The sequence below is a fragment of the Elephas maximus genome, chromosome 11 (genome assembly GCF_024166365.1).
Source record: "Elephas maximus indicus isolate mEleMax1 chromosome 11, mEleMax1 primary haplotype, whole genome shotgun sequence".
Classification (NCBI taxonomy): Eukaryota; Metazoa; Chordata; class Mammalia; order Proboscidea; family Elephantidae; genus Elephas; species Elephas maximus.
In genome coordinates, this window is record NC_064829.1 from 79555772 (window position 1) to 79568913 (window position 13142).

Sequence of the window (13142 nt, forward strand, 5' to 3'; positions counted from 1 at the left end):
ATCATTATTAATTTCACTAAATAAATTGGATTTTGATGTTAGAACACTGATAGTAGCCTTTATTATAGCAGTTTGGGTGTGACTGAGAGAAAAAAATACATTGGTTTTAAATTTTTTAAAAAAGGGGTTCTAGAAGCAAATGTTGGTAAGTACAGACAGAATTTTCAGTAAGTTTTGACGTGAAGAAGAAAAGAGAAACACAAAATTAGGTAAAATATGAGACTGGGTCTAAGGGGAGGTTTTGTGGAATCATGAAAACATTAACATGTTGGTGGGCTGAGTTAACTTCCTTATATAAATGGCTTGAGATTACATTCCCAATTATGTGTTTATTTGTAAATGAACAGACTCACTTTTACAGAGGCCAAATTGAAGGGGAAAGGATCTTGATAATACAAATATATTAGAAATGGAGGTGACTAACATAATGGAATGTCTGATGGAGGACACCATAACCCTGATAATGTAGATTTGATAACTCATCCATAGTGGGCGAGCTAACGAAATGTTTTTTTAGGCAGGTGAATACAGTATTTGGTTAGTTACTGTGTGCCCTGGAGTTTCTGTGGACTCTTACAGAACAATGAGCTTGCATAGGAGTTTCAATGAGTGGAGAAACGGTGTGGGAGGGAAGAAATACACTAGTTTTATGGAGCAGATGAGACAAGAAGGTTAATAGAAAGATAGATTGGATTTGAGGAGGCACAAAGAAGAGACGCATCCAGTGGATGGAGCAGGACAGAAAGGTGCATGTATGTAAAACAGAGCAAGGCCCACAATGGGGAGTCCTCGAGTAGTGTATAAAAAAAAAGGAGATTTTCGCAGAGAGTTTTAAAAGTCTATATTATTTCTGATGATCGAAGGCTTAATATTGAAATAGAAACATAAAATTTAAAGATAAACCTTGTTATGAAGCTGATTTTAATATATATTTTTAAATGAATATCAGTAAAGAAACACTTCTAGTTCACTCTTTTATAAACTGATAGATGTAACTTTTATTTGAACTTCAAATAAGTATATTAGTTTGTTCCTTAGAAGAACATCATGTACTCTGTATCTCTCTGGGAGAGTTATTAAAAGTTGTTCACCCTGTTCTATTTTATTGTGGTTTGGAATCAAGCCACACCAGTAAGTAAAATAACTGCAAAATGATTCAATAAGGAATCAGACAGGTTTCTCTTCAGATGTCATTTCCCTTCGCGGTGAAAGATCACTCTGAGCTCTGTTTTGTTGATGTTGCTCCATTTCTCTCCCGCGTCTATCAATACCTTGCAGACTTTTCAGGCCTCTTTTCAGTATCGATTGTGAACTCAGAAGCCACTCTGCACAGTTCTTCTTTGCAAATACACTCGTCTATTTTATCAAGTACATTAATAATTCATTTGTATACCGTTTAAAATATTATTTCCAAAGAAGAATGCTGACCACAGAAAAATAATATATATGAGCTTCTTGCTGTTTTTTTTTAATTATTATGAAGATATATGAACAAATAAATGTATTTGAATATATATGTATATATTTCCAACTGGAGAAAAAAAATGAAGTTGTCAAGGATTTAATTCTACTTGAATCCATGGGAGCAGCAGTCAAGCCTGACATAGTTTTTGCATAATAACAAAATTGATTTTGTGACTATATGTACTGCACCCCAGGTTAAGCTCATCACATTATTAGAAAGTAGGTTAGAGGTGATGCCCTGGTGATAACGGTGGTGGGCAGGTCTCATTGAAAGTAAAAGAACTCTAACCAAGTCTTAGACATTGGTTAGACTGTGTTGCTTCAGATGGATTGTTTTTCAATACAACACCTTTACTAAACTGGGGATTTTAGTTTGGCATTGTTATTGAATAAGACAAAAATAAAAAGACCATCTACAAATGTTTATTATTTCAATCTCTTTGAATGCATTAAAACCAAAAACCCATTGCTGTTGAGTCAATTCTGACTCATAGTGACCCTACAGGACAGAGTAGAACTGCCACAGAGTTTCCAAGGAGCGCCTGGTAGATTCACACTGCCAACCTTTACTTAACAGCTGTAGCACTTAACCACTATGCCACCAGGGTTCCCAAAGGGAGAATAAAGTCTACCACTTAACCATGAAATATTTAAACTTTATGGAAATTAGAAAAGAAAACAAGGAAAAGAAGACATGAATAAATCTTGAAATGCAAGTCAATGCAAGTAAAGGACGAAAATGGTTAAAAAAAAAATCTGTGCATTGGGTAGTAGTACTTTCAATAAAACATCTCCTACAGATGATTAACTTTGTGCTACCTCAACTGTATTTGGCTTGTTGTAGATTCGTTTACAGAGTTCTCCTCCCTTTCTACTCAAGAGTGATAAAAAAGATCGCATTCAAGTCAAAGTCCTGACAAATCAATATATCCAATGACTCTAAAATCCCCAACACATTTTCATGACTGTCCTCATTTTGTTAATTCATCAAATCCATAGTTAATGGGGGATATCTCTTTATGTCAAAATGTTTTTTGTCAAAAGAGGATTATTTGTTGTTCCAGCTGTCACACCATACAGCCAACAGCACCTGAAATATCCTTGAAGAGGAAGCTCTATAGTTGAAAATGTTTTAAAATCTATTGGAAAAATATTTTGACTGCTCATCAAGTATGCCAATGAGCTAAGATTATGGCTTGTCATTGTGAATTCAATTATTAATTGATCAATCACTACACTCTAAAATAACTGATGGGTTAGGATTTTCTGTGCCTCTGAGGAAATTAAATGCAAATCTATGCCAGTCATCTGTTCTCAAAGGCGCCTTTAAGGAATCCACAGGAATACAAATGGAGTGCCCTGGAGCACTTTTGGTCCACTGTAACTCACTCTCTTTTATTTTATTTTTTTCCTAATAAGCCCTTTATTTAAGGTGCCTATTTGATTTTTTGTCTGATTCCTCTTCCTTAAAAAAGGAAATCTGATTCAAAGGTGATACATCAAAGTGCTTAACATTGAGACAAATTAGAGTTCTGTCTTTTTCTTTTTCATACAAGTTACCAGTGGATATAGGTTTTCAGAGGCCTGAGGACAGAATAAGCATGAAGTCTCAGCTATTTGGAACTTCAATGAGGGAAGTGATCCCTGCAAGATCTTTTTTTTTTTAAGTGTAGCTAGAAAGGCATATTCATTCTCTGCAAATATCAAATGAGTGAAAGCAGATTTTAATTTTTTCCTCCAGTAACCCTGTGGTACTGAAACTTTAAGTCCATATTTTGGCACAAACCCTAACATATAAACAGCTTTATTTTTCAATATAATTTATTATATTGAATGACATCTTCTCCTTGCTAACATTTTTTTTTGAACATTTTATTGTGTTCTAGATGAAAATTTACACAGCAAATGCGATTGTCATTTCACAATTCATACACAATTTTTTTCCTTGATATTGGTTGCTTTCCCTGCAATGTGTCAGTACTCTCCCAGTTTCCACCCTGCCTTCCTCATTACCATTTCTCCAGTTTCCCTGCCCCTCCTTGCCTTCTCGTCTTTGCTTTTGGGCAAGTGTTGACTTTTTCATTTCCTATGATTGATTGTTCTAAGAAACACATTCCTCATGGGCGTTATTGTTTATTTTATAGACCAAACTATTATTTGACTGAAAGGTAATCTCTTGGGGTGGCTTCAACTCCAGCTTGAAAAGTGTCTTACAAACAAATAAACAAAAAATAAATGAATCGATACATACGATCTATTCTCTGTCATCAATGAACTAGCAGTCTATTGAGGAAGACCTAATATGTTTCTTTGTGTTCAAGTAAAAATCGTGTTATGCCAATAATAGAAATTGATGGAAGTTTATTTAATATATAATTTGCAAATCAGGTAACATTTTGAGTAGAGAGTCAAAAATGTTCTGAAGATGTAAGAACCTGGAAACACTCTTATACCAAAGCTTATTAGCATTGTCATGGAGAAAAGGGTGAGAACAGAACTGATAAACAAATCTGTGGTCAGGAAAGACTCATTCAGCACTGTCTTGAAGAACAATTAAAATAATTACCAATTTACCCTAAACATAGCTGTCAGTCTGACCCTTGGCATCTGAATTCTTCAAAAGAACACAATGTCCAAGGCAAAACAGTTTTATTAGATTATCAAGACCATTGTTGGGCTCAAAAGCAGCTTTTAGGAACCAGTTTTTTCAAGGTTCACAGTTCAAAAGGACACCTAAGAGAAATGGCCTGCGTGGGTTACCCAAACTTCCATGAAAGCCAGAAATCTGGATTCCAGGAAAATTGAAATGGTTTCTAACTTGCAATAGGAGCCCATGGTGGCACAGGGGTTAAGAGCTTAGCTGCCAACCAAAAGGTCGGCAGTTCAAATCCACCAGCTGCGCTTTGGAAACCTTATGGGGCAGTTCTACTCTTTCCTATAGGGTTGTTATGAATAGGAATCAACCCCACGGTAACTGGTTAGTTTTTTGTTTTGTTTTGTTTTATCTTCTACTCAAACATTTGCACATTCATTGAGATAGGAATCCTTTCTTAGTCATTTCAACTACCCCCGCCCCCCCCCCCCCCCCGCCACCAATCATGACTCAATGCAGGGTTTACATATAGAAATCCATTATTTCCCAAACCTTTGTCAGGACTGGAATCTTTTACAAACACCTGAATTAGGAGATAGTCCGGTGTCCTGATTAAGAGTTTTGACCTGGAGTCAGAGTACTTGGATTCAGCCTCCAGCTCTGCTATTATTATTTGGGTGAACTTGTGTAAAGGATTGAATTTCTTCGTGACCCAGTTCCTTCACCTTGAAATGGAGAAAGCACCTTCATAGTATTGATATCAGGGTTAATGAATTATATACACAGTGTGCTTAAAATCACCTTGGGCTCAAGGCAGGCATTCTCTACAACTGTCACATATTATTAGGGATGTAATGAATCATAATCATCTAATGTCACGGCATCAGGGAACCATGCCAAGGTCTGTCACTCTCTATTCCCTTACCTTGAATTGTTTGTCTTCCTAGCCAGTTCACTTGACGTATTATGTTATTTGTTTACTGTTTTAAATACCTCACTCCTTCAGTACAAGGCAAGGTTGTGGAAGATGTGTTTTATTTACTCATATTCCTAGCACTTAGGAAAAAAGAAAAACAGTTGCCGTCAAGTCTATTCTGACGCATGGCAACCCTTGTGTGCAGAGTTGAACTGCTCCACAGGGTTTCAAGGATGTGACCTTTCAGCAGCAGATTGTCAGGCCTTGCTCCCAAGGTGCCTCTGAGTTGATCTGAACCTCCAAACTTTTGGTTAGTAGTTGGGTGCTTAACCAATTGCACTGACCAGGAACTCCAGGTAAAAATTAGAGAGAAAAACGTCAGGGCAGTGTCTAAATCAAGCACACCTAGAAGAAGTGTGATTCATACTGGTGGCATGCATTAAAGAACAAATTGTTGAGTAGATATTATGTTTCATATATCATATTAAGAAAGATTATTCCATAAAATGTAATAAGGAGAAAGCTTCATCATACAGATTGTGGGGAGAATTCAGAAAGGACTCTACGAATGATGAGTCTTGACAAATTTCTATAGTTTGTAAGCATCTCATTATGTCCTGGTGAAAACAAACTAATGTCAAGTATTGTGTTCTTTTCAAGTCTTCCCTGTTTTTTTCACAGACTTAGTTTGACTGCCATGATTGTTTTTAGTTTCAGAAAAGTTGATCTCTTTCCTGTACAAACTTGGTGGCTTTTTATGTGTTGTTTTGGCCACAATGACTTGCGTGGTTTTGTAATAAAAACAGGTGCTCTGTTTTGTCATCATTGCGAATCACTGTCTTTCTCTGCTTCTATTTTACAATTAAACAGTCCTAAAATGGGTTCTTTCTTAAGCACAGAGGAACATTTTCTCTAAGAATTAACATTGTTTATAAACCGTTTATCACTTGAGTCAAAGCCAAATAAATATTTATTCAAATAAAAAATTAATGAACTAAACTCTGTCTAAGAAAATTATTGAGATTGAAAAGGCAACCAGCAAAATCAATTTTCATCTGGCCAAATGATATTGTGTAGTGAGTTTACTTTCTCATAACTTTGGAGTTTATCCCAATTCCTTCAATATGACGGGGAAAATATTTTGAAAGAAAATTCATTTTGGATTGCTATTTGAATGAAGAGCAAGTTGTCTTCCCACCCCACTTTCTGTATAACCTTCTATGGAGCTATACAATTAACTTGTAAGATGCATCATTGAACTGAAAAGGATGCTATTTTTCAATATTTTCATCCCTCTTCTCCCTCATTCCATTCTGGCAGTTCTTGAAATCTAATCACATTGATAGTCTTCTATATCCATTTCAAAATTTCTCTAAGAAACAGTTTTGTTTACCTTCCAAAGTCTACTTAATGAACACAAAGTAAAAGCATCCTATGGAAGTGGGACAGGGAGAATGGATAGTAGAATTCTTTGGAAGTGCAGACCTTCCTTCCTCCCATTACATATAATCAAGTATGCCTCAGGGATCAAAGGGAGTGGAATCTTCCTCGAGTCAGGTCTAAGCCGTTTCAAAGGAACTATTTTTTATGTGAATTGATGTCATTGGTGATTCAGTGATAGAATTCTCACCCTCAGTATGGGAGACTGGGGTTCAATTCCTACCCAATGCACCTTACGCACAGTTACCACCTGTCTGTCACTGATGGCTTGCATGTTACTATGATGCTGAAAAGGTTTTAGTAGAGTGTTCAGACTAAGATAGACTAGGAAGAAAGGCCTGGTGGCACAGTGATTAAGGGCTTGGCTGCTAACCAAAAGGTTGGTGGTTTGAAACCATCAGCTCTCTACAGGAAAAAGACGTGGCAGTTTGAGTCCTTAAAAATTACAGCCTTGGAAATCCTATGGGTCCGTAGCTGTCCTATAGGGTCATATAAGTGTTGGAATCAACTGGACAGCACACAAAATAACAACGGCATAGCACTTACCGTGCAGTAGGCATGGCTGTAAGAACTTTGCAAATATTAACTCATTTTCAATTTCATGATCAACCTATGTGGTAAGAACTATTAATTTTTTTCATGCATAAGAAATTAGAACCCAGAAATGTTAATTACTTTTTTCGGGGGTCACAAATCACTGATAGCATCTCCAGAACTGAAAGCAAGTGCTCTTTTATTCAGTTCTACAAGTGAGTTAAGTAGGCCGTGCAGAGTTTAAAGAGTCACCTTAAGAGACCTGGTATACCAGTTATGAAAGATGCTTTGTCGTGTGGTATTTCAAGTATAGGTTTTAATTTAAATGTTGTCAGCTCAACCTAAACTGGTTGTCAGGAATGGTTCAATTGCCAACCATCCATACTGACCTCAAGAATATGATGTTTATAATTAATGATCACTGGAGGTAAATTCAGGCTTAATTGTGGGTCTCCACAAACTCTAGATAGATTACTGTCAAGCAACTTATTATCAAAAGAGTTAAGCGTTTATTGGAGGATGACATTTTCATCTCATGCCTCTTAAAAATGTAATACAAATGTTAAAAAGGGCCATTTTATTACCTGGTGAGATACTATCCTATTTCATCAATCTAGGTTTAAAACCAAATGAAATTGTAGCAGTGCATGGTACCATATGGCAAACACAGAACACTATGGCAATAATCCTTAATACATATAGGTAATTTAAACATATATGGAAAGTGTCTTGAATTGACCACTTACTATGTCTATCCATATACTACAGATATGCATGATTTTGAATTAATAAAATAAGTTAAAATTCATTATTTAGGAATAATTTACATTTTTTTGTGTTTTAACATATTGCATTTTAATTATTGAATTCAACAGATATTTGCCATGCACTTCAGGCACTATATTCTGAATTGGAAATACAGTGGTCTTGTGGAATTTATATTAGTTAGTAGGAGAAAATATATTAAATTAAAAAAATAGTATTTATTTACAATAAAAAGGTGCTGCAAAAGAGAAGGACAGGGAATTTTATTATACTGGGATGGAAGGATGGGTTAGTTTCCTGAGTAGAAATACAAGTGAGGAGTAGTGATTACCAGGTACAGGGGGAGTGTGGTTGGAGAAAGTGTTTTGAGCAGAGGCAACACCATGCACGAAGACCCTGAGCCAAGGTAACAATAAAGAAATGGAAATAAGCATCTATAATTTAAAATGCATTGTTTAAGACACACAAGCTTAAATGCCTTGATGACAGATGATTTTGTCTTGTCACTTAATTTAAGCTACACTTATGGAGGAAAACATTTCAAATATCTGGAAGTCATCATTGATACCTCCCATCTCTCTTAACCTGCATAATCAGTTAATCAAGTCTTGTTGATTATATCTCCCAAACAGCTCTCAAAACTCTCCTCTCTCTTTATCTTCACTGTCACTGCTGTCATTCAGAGTATCATCCTACCTGTCACTCTCAATCTACTAGGGATGGATTCACAGAAACCAATTTCAATACTTCATTGTTACAACATTTTCTTTTGAAATATTGTTAAAAATGTTGTTTCCTTGCGCTTTGCCCCCATTCATGGGTGGGCCAGGTTTCCAATTAACCATGACATTGAATACTTCTTGGAAGGGGTTCTTCAGTGGTGCAGAGAACTGTATGTGTCAGCCAAGATTCTGCGAGTCTAGGAATTTCAGCAACCCTGCATCTAAGTAGCTAAAATGAATCTGTCAGCTACTTCAGCAATGAAATGATGCAAATACAAAAAACTGAATTAAATTTATGACCAGGAGAATTCCGAAGAGAGCCAGGGTAGACAATAGTCATCATAGAGTTAGGAAATCTTAGAATACTTCAATTCTGAGTACTAATAAATGCAGATAAAGAAAGGTCAGATAGAAACTATTTATTTGTCAAATTTGGTTTGGAACTAAAGGTATTTTGTATCTTCAATATGATAAATGACAGACTGGATAAAATAAGGTCTTATAATTATTTTTCAATAATTTCTACCAGATAGGACTGGTATTTAAAAATAGTTATCTTTAGGGTAATAAACAAGTATGAATTAAAACCGATAGTTGGCCCTTTGCATCTGCAGGACCTGCATTTGGGGATTTAACTAACCATGGATCAAAAACATTTGAAAAAAACAAGGTTCCAAAAAGAAAAAGATGAATTTGCCATGTGCCAAGCACGATGATGAATCCACAAGAATAAAATTTTAAGCACGATGATGAATCCACATGAATAAAGTGATGTGTAGGCATACCCTGCTGTAGCCGCCCACCATTTCATAGATCCTCAGTCTCCGTTCTAGCACTCATTGTTTGAGCATTGTTCTCCTCGCATTGTCATTATTTCCCTAAACAATACAGTATAACAATTATTTACATAACACATTGTATTAGGCATTGTAAGTACTCAAGGGATGATTTCAAGTATATAGGAGGATGTGCACAGGTTATATGCAAATAGTACACACCATTTTATACAAGGGACTTGAGCATCCTCAAACTTTGGTACCCACAGGGGTCCTGGAATCAATCCCTCCGGGATGCCAAGGGATGACTGCCCAAGGATTCTAACTGTATACACGAAATTAATAATGCATAAATTATAAGCAATTGTTTTTTAAAATGTTATGTATTTTAATGGATGAATAAAGGAAAGGGTTTGAAAGGTGATTTACTGAGTTATACAAATCATCGTAGTAATTGGTTTATGCACTCATTAAAAATATATTTTGAAGTTTTTATGAATTTCTGAAATACTTGCATAAACCAAGAATGTAAAGATTATATTATTCAACCATGAAATATATACAAAATACGTGTTATGTAGTCCTTGGTAGTATCAATGATAAAACAATCAACAAGACACAGCCTTGCTCTTGAAGGGCCTCACTGTTGTTTTGAAGAACAAAAGACAATGATAATCACTTTCAGGAAAAAATACATTAAGAAAAAATAAAACTCTGATGCAAAGAGCTATCTTACCTTTTAGGTTATGTACTCTCTAGCATTATCAGCATTGCTGGTAGGCTATCAGTATCACGGGAAGGTATATAACATAAGTTACATTTTGATTTCAATGGAGTGATAGTTATAAATTCTATCCTAAACCGCATACTCTAAACCAAATATTTCTGCAATTAAAGCTCCAAATGTAAAGGAGGATGATTGGTTCTTATCTTTTGGCAGATGTAGAACAGAGAAGTTAGTTCAAGGCTTGATAATTTCCTATCAAATAGAGCCCTAGTGGCAAAGTGGTTAAGAGCTATGGCTGATAAACAAAAGATCGACATTTGGAATCCGCCAGTGGCTCATTGGAAATCCTATGGGGCAGTTCTACTCTGCCCTAGAGCGTCACTATAAGTTGGAATCAACTCAATATAAGTTGGAATCAACTCAATGGCAATGGGTTTGGTTTTCCTGTGGGTGTGTAATTTACGGCTGTATATTACATGTCAAAATCCAAAAAGCTACCCCAACACAGCTAAGACAATGAAATCTGTAACTGATCAATTAATAAGGAAAAGACTATTGTTAAGCTGTTTATCAAAGCACGTCACTGCATTCTCTCTCTCTCCTTTTTTTTCCATTGTCTTCTGTTTTGCCTGTATTTCTTCAAATTCCAGGAATACAGAGGCCACTTAATGGAGCCTTACCCTTACAAAGTTTTTGAAATTAACTCTTCCGTAGTAACTGGTCAGCAAATATCCTATGTAATTTTAACTGAACACAAGTGCATGTAACAGACAGGAGGCAATAAAATCATAAAAAGACCAATCCAAAAGAAGAAACCAAACCAGTTGCCATCTAGTTGATTCCGACTCCTAACAAGTATTGGACATAGCAGAATACCCCCATAGGGATTCCAAGGAGTGGCTGGTGGATTTGAACTGACATCCTTTCGGTTAGTAGCCAAACTCAACCACTGCATCTCCAGGGCTCCGAAGAGACCTAACAGTGTTCAAATATTGTTATGTAGTTCAAAGGTTGTATATTTCTTTAATGATGTCTTTTTATCCTATTGAAATCAAATCACCAACCGTGTATCTAAATAGTTCAAATCCATGCAAACTGATCAACTAAAATACAATAAATCATTTTACTTTGAAAGTCTCAGACAATGTCCTATTGGCTTATAGCAATATGTTGTAACAAAATCCTTATAAAATGGCATACACTTGATGTTAATCAAACATGCATTTGTTCTGCCAACTCAGAGATTACTTTTCTAACATGAGCATTATTCTTATTCTACCTTTACAAAGATACAGAACGCATCTACAGGGAATAAGGAATGAAGAGGTCATTTGTAGTAAAACTGCTCATTTTAGTGTCAATTAAAGTCACAAGAAAGCTGGATAGAAGAAAATGGTTTCACACTGCAATTATCTTTGCCATTTTGGATCGCATGTTTTTCATTTTATTTTCTATTATCTTTTTTCTTTTTAATAATCAGTCCTCACTCTAAAATGGATGCAGAGAGATAAAAAATAGATTGCGAAGGACAAAAGTACCCACAAAAGGAAATTTTTATGTGGCTTCTGTTGCACTTGTTTTTTTTTTCCCCCTGAAATTCTGATATATATATATATATATATATATATATATATATATATACATATACATATAGTTTTTTTTTCTTTCAGTTCCTTTTATTCTGTCTGTCACTTTTTAGGTCAGGAAAAACTCCAGAACTGATAGAGAAAAATTTGAAGGAATTTATTTAGTAGCAGTCAAGGTTGAAATATCATAAATCTCAGAAAACGATGGAGCCATAAACAAACAAACAATAACCCCGTATATACCTACTCCCCAAATTGTGCTGAAAAACTCTTATCATTAGGGCCTCAATTTGCAAAATTACCTGCTGTACCTGAAATTTTCACAATTAATGCCACATTTCAGTTAATGCTATAAATATGGAACAAAGCCATTAAAATATATAAAATCCAGATGGGGGAAACATGATAATATGGTATTTATTATCAAGCTGATTTTTTTTTTTTTTTTTGGTCTTGTGTTTGTGGTCACTGAGGTATAAATAGGGTCTCAAGAGAATTATGAGACTCTGAATGGAAGTAGGTAGGTAGGAGTGGATACTACTGTTAGATGTTATTTAGCTAAGAAAGAATTCTGAGAAGACAAGGGATCATGGAGTGCATATGAGAGAAAATGGAAAAGGAAAATTATCTCAAGGTGAACTTTGTCTACACAACCATTTCGCTTGAAGCTAACTCTACCCCTTGCAAAGGCCCAACAGTCTGAAAATCAAGCAGCGTTATGCATATTTAAAATCCTGAACTGCTTGGGCTACATTTGACCTCTGAGAATTTGTATATCCTAGACCTCGGTTATAGAACTGGCTACCACTGTAATTATATGATCTTTATAGTATATAATTAAGCATGTCATCTACACAGAACCGCCAAAAATCCAAACTGATCATGTTATTATGTAGTTTAAAATCCCTCAACATATTCTTATTAAACCTAGCATAAAATTTAATTCCTTATCATGGCATCTGATATTTTCCAATGTCTCTCCTTTGCCCATCTATTTCACCTTGTTCACTGGCTGCTTTTCACATAGTTTTTACCATAATCTAACACCATACTCATTTAATGTCATTTTTAGAATGTAGAAGTTTGTTTTATTGCTATAGAATTTTCATCAGTGTGTTTCCTCTTCTTTGAATCTCTCTCCTATTCTGACTACTTGTAAAATATCTAAGGAGCCCTGGTGGTGCAGTGATTAAGCACTCGGCAGTAAAATCTCTAATGTTTTTCAAAGTGTTAGCAGGTCTCTTTGCTATAAATCTTTTCTTGATACTGAGCCATGGAGACTAGCCCTTGCTTTTAAGGAACTCTCCAGACCCAAAAATACTATGGGATCATAGTGCCTCTCATATTCTATTTCATTTAACTGTTTAAATGTTTGCTTCTCCCTACTAAACTGTAACAAAGGCAAAGATAATATCAAATCCAGCTATGTGCCTTCACTGTTTAATACAGTGCCAGATAGAAACAAAATCCTCAGGAACAGTTGGATGAGTTGAAAATAATAGATACACTAAAAGACTAAGCACTAAATAGGTTGCCAATAGACCTGTGAGTGCCTGAGGGCAGGACCTACGGATTCAGAGATTTGAGTTCAGGCATGTGTGTCCCTGAACATTTTATAT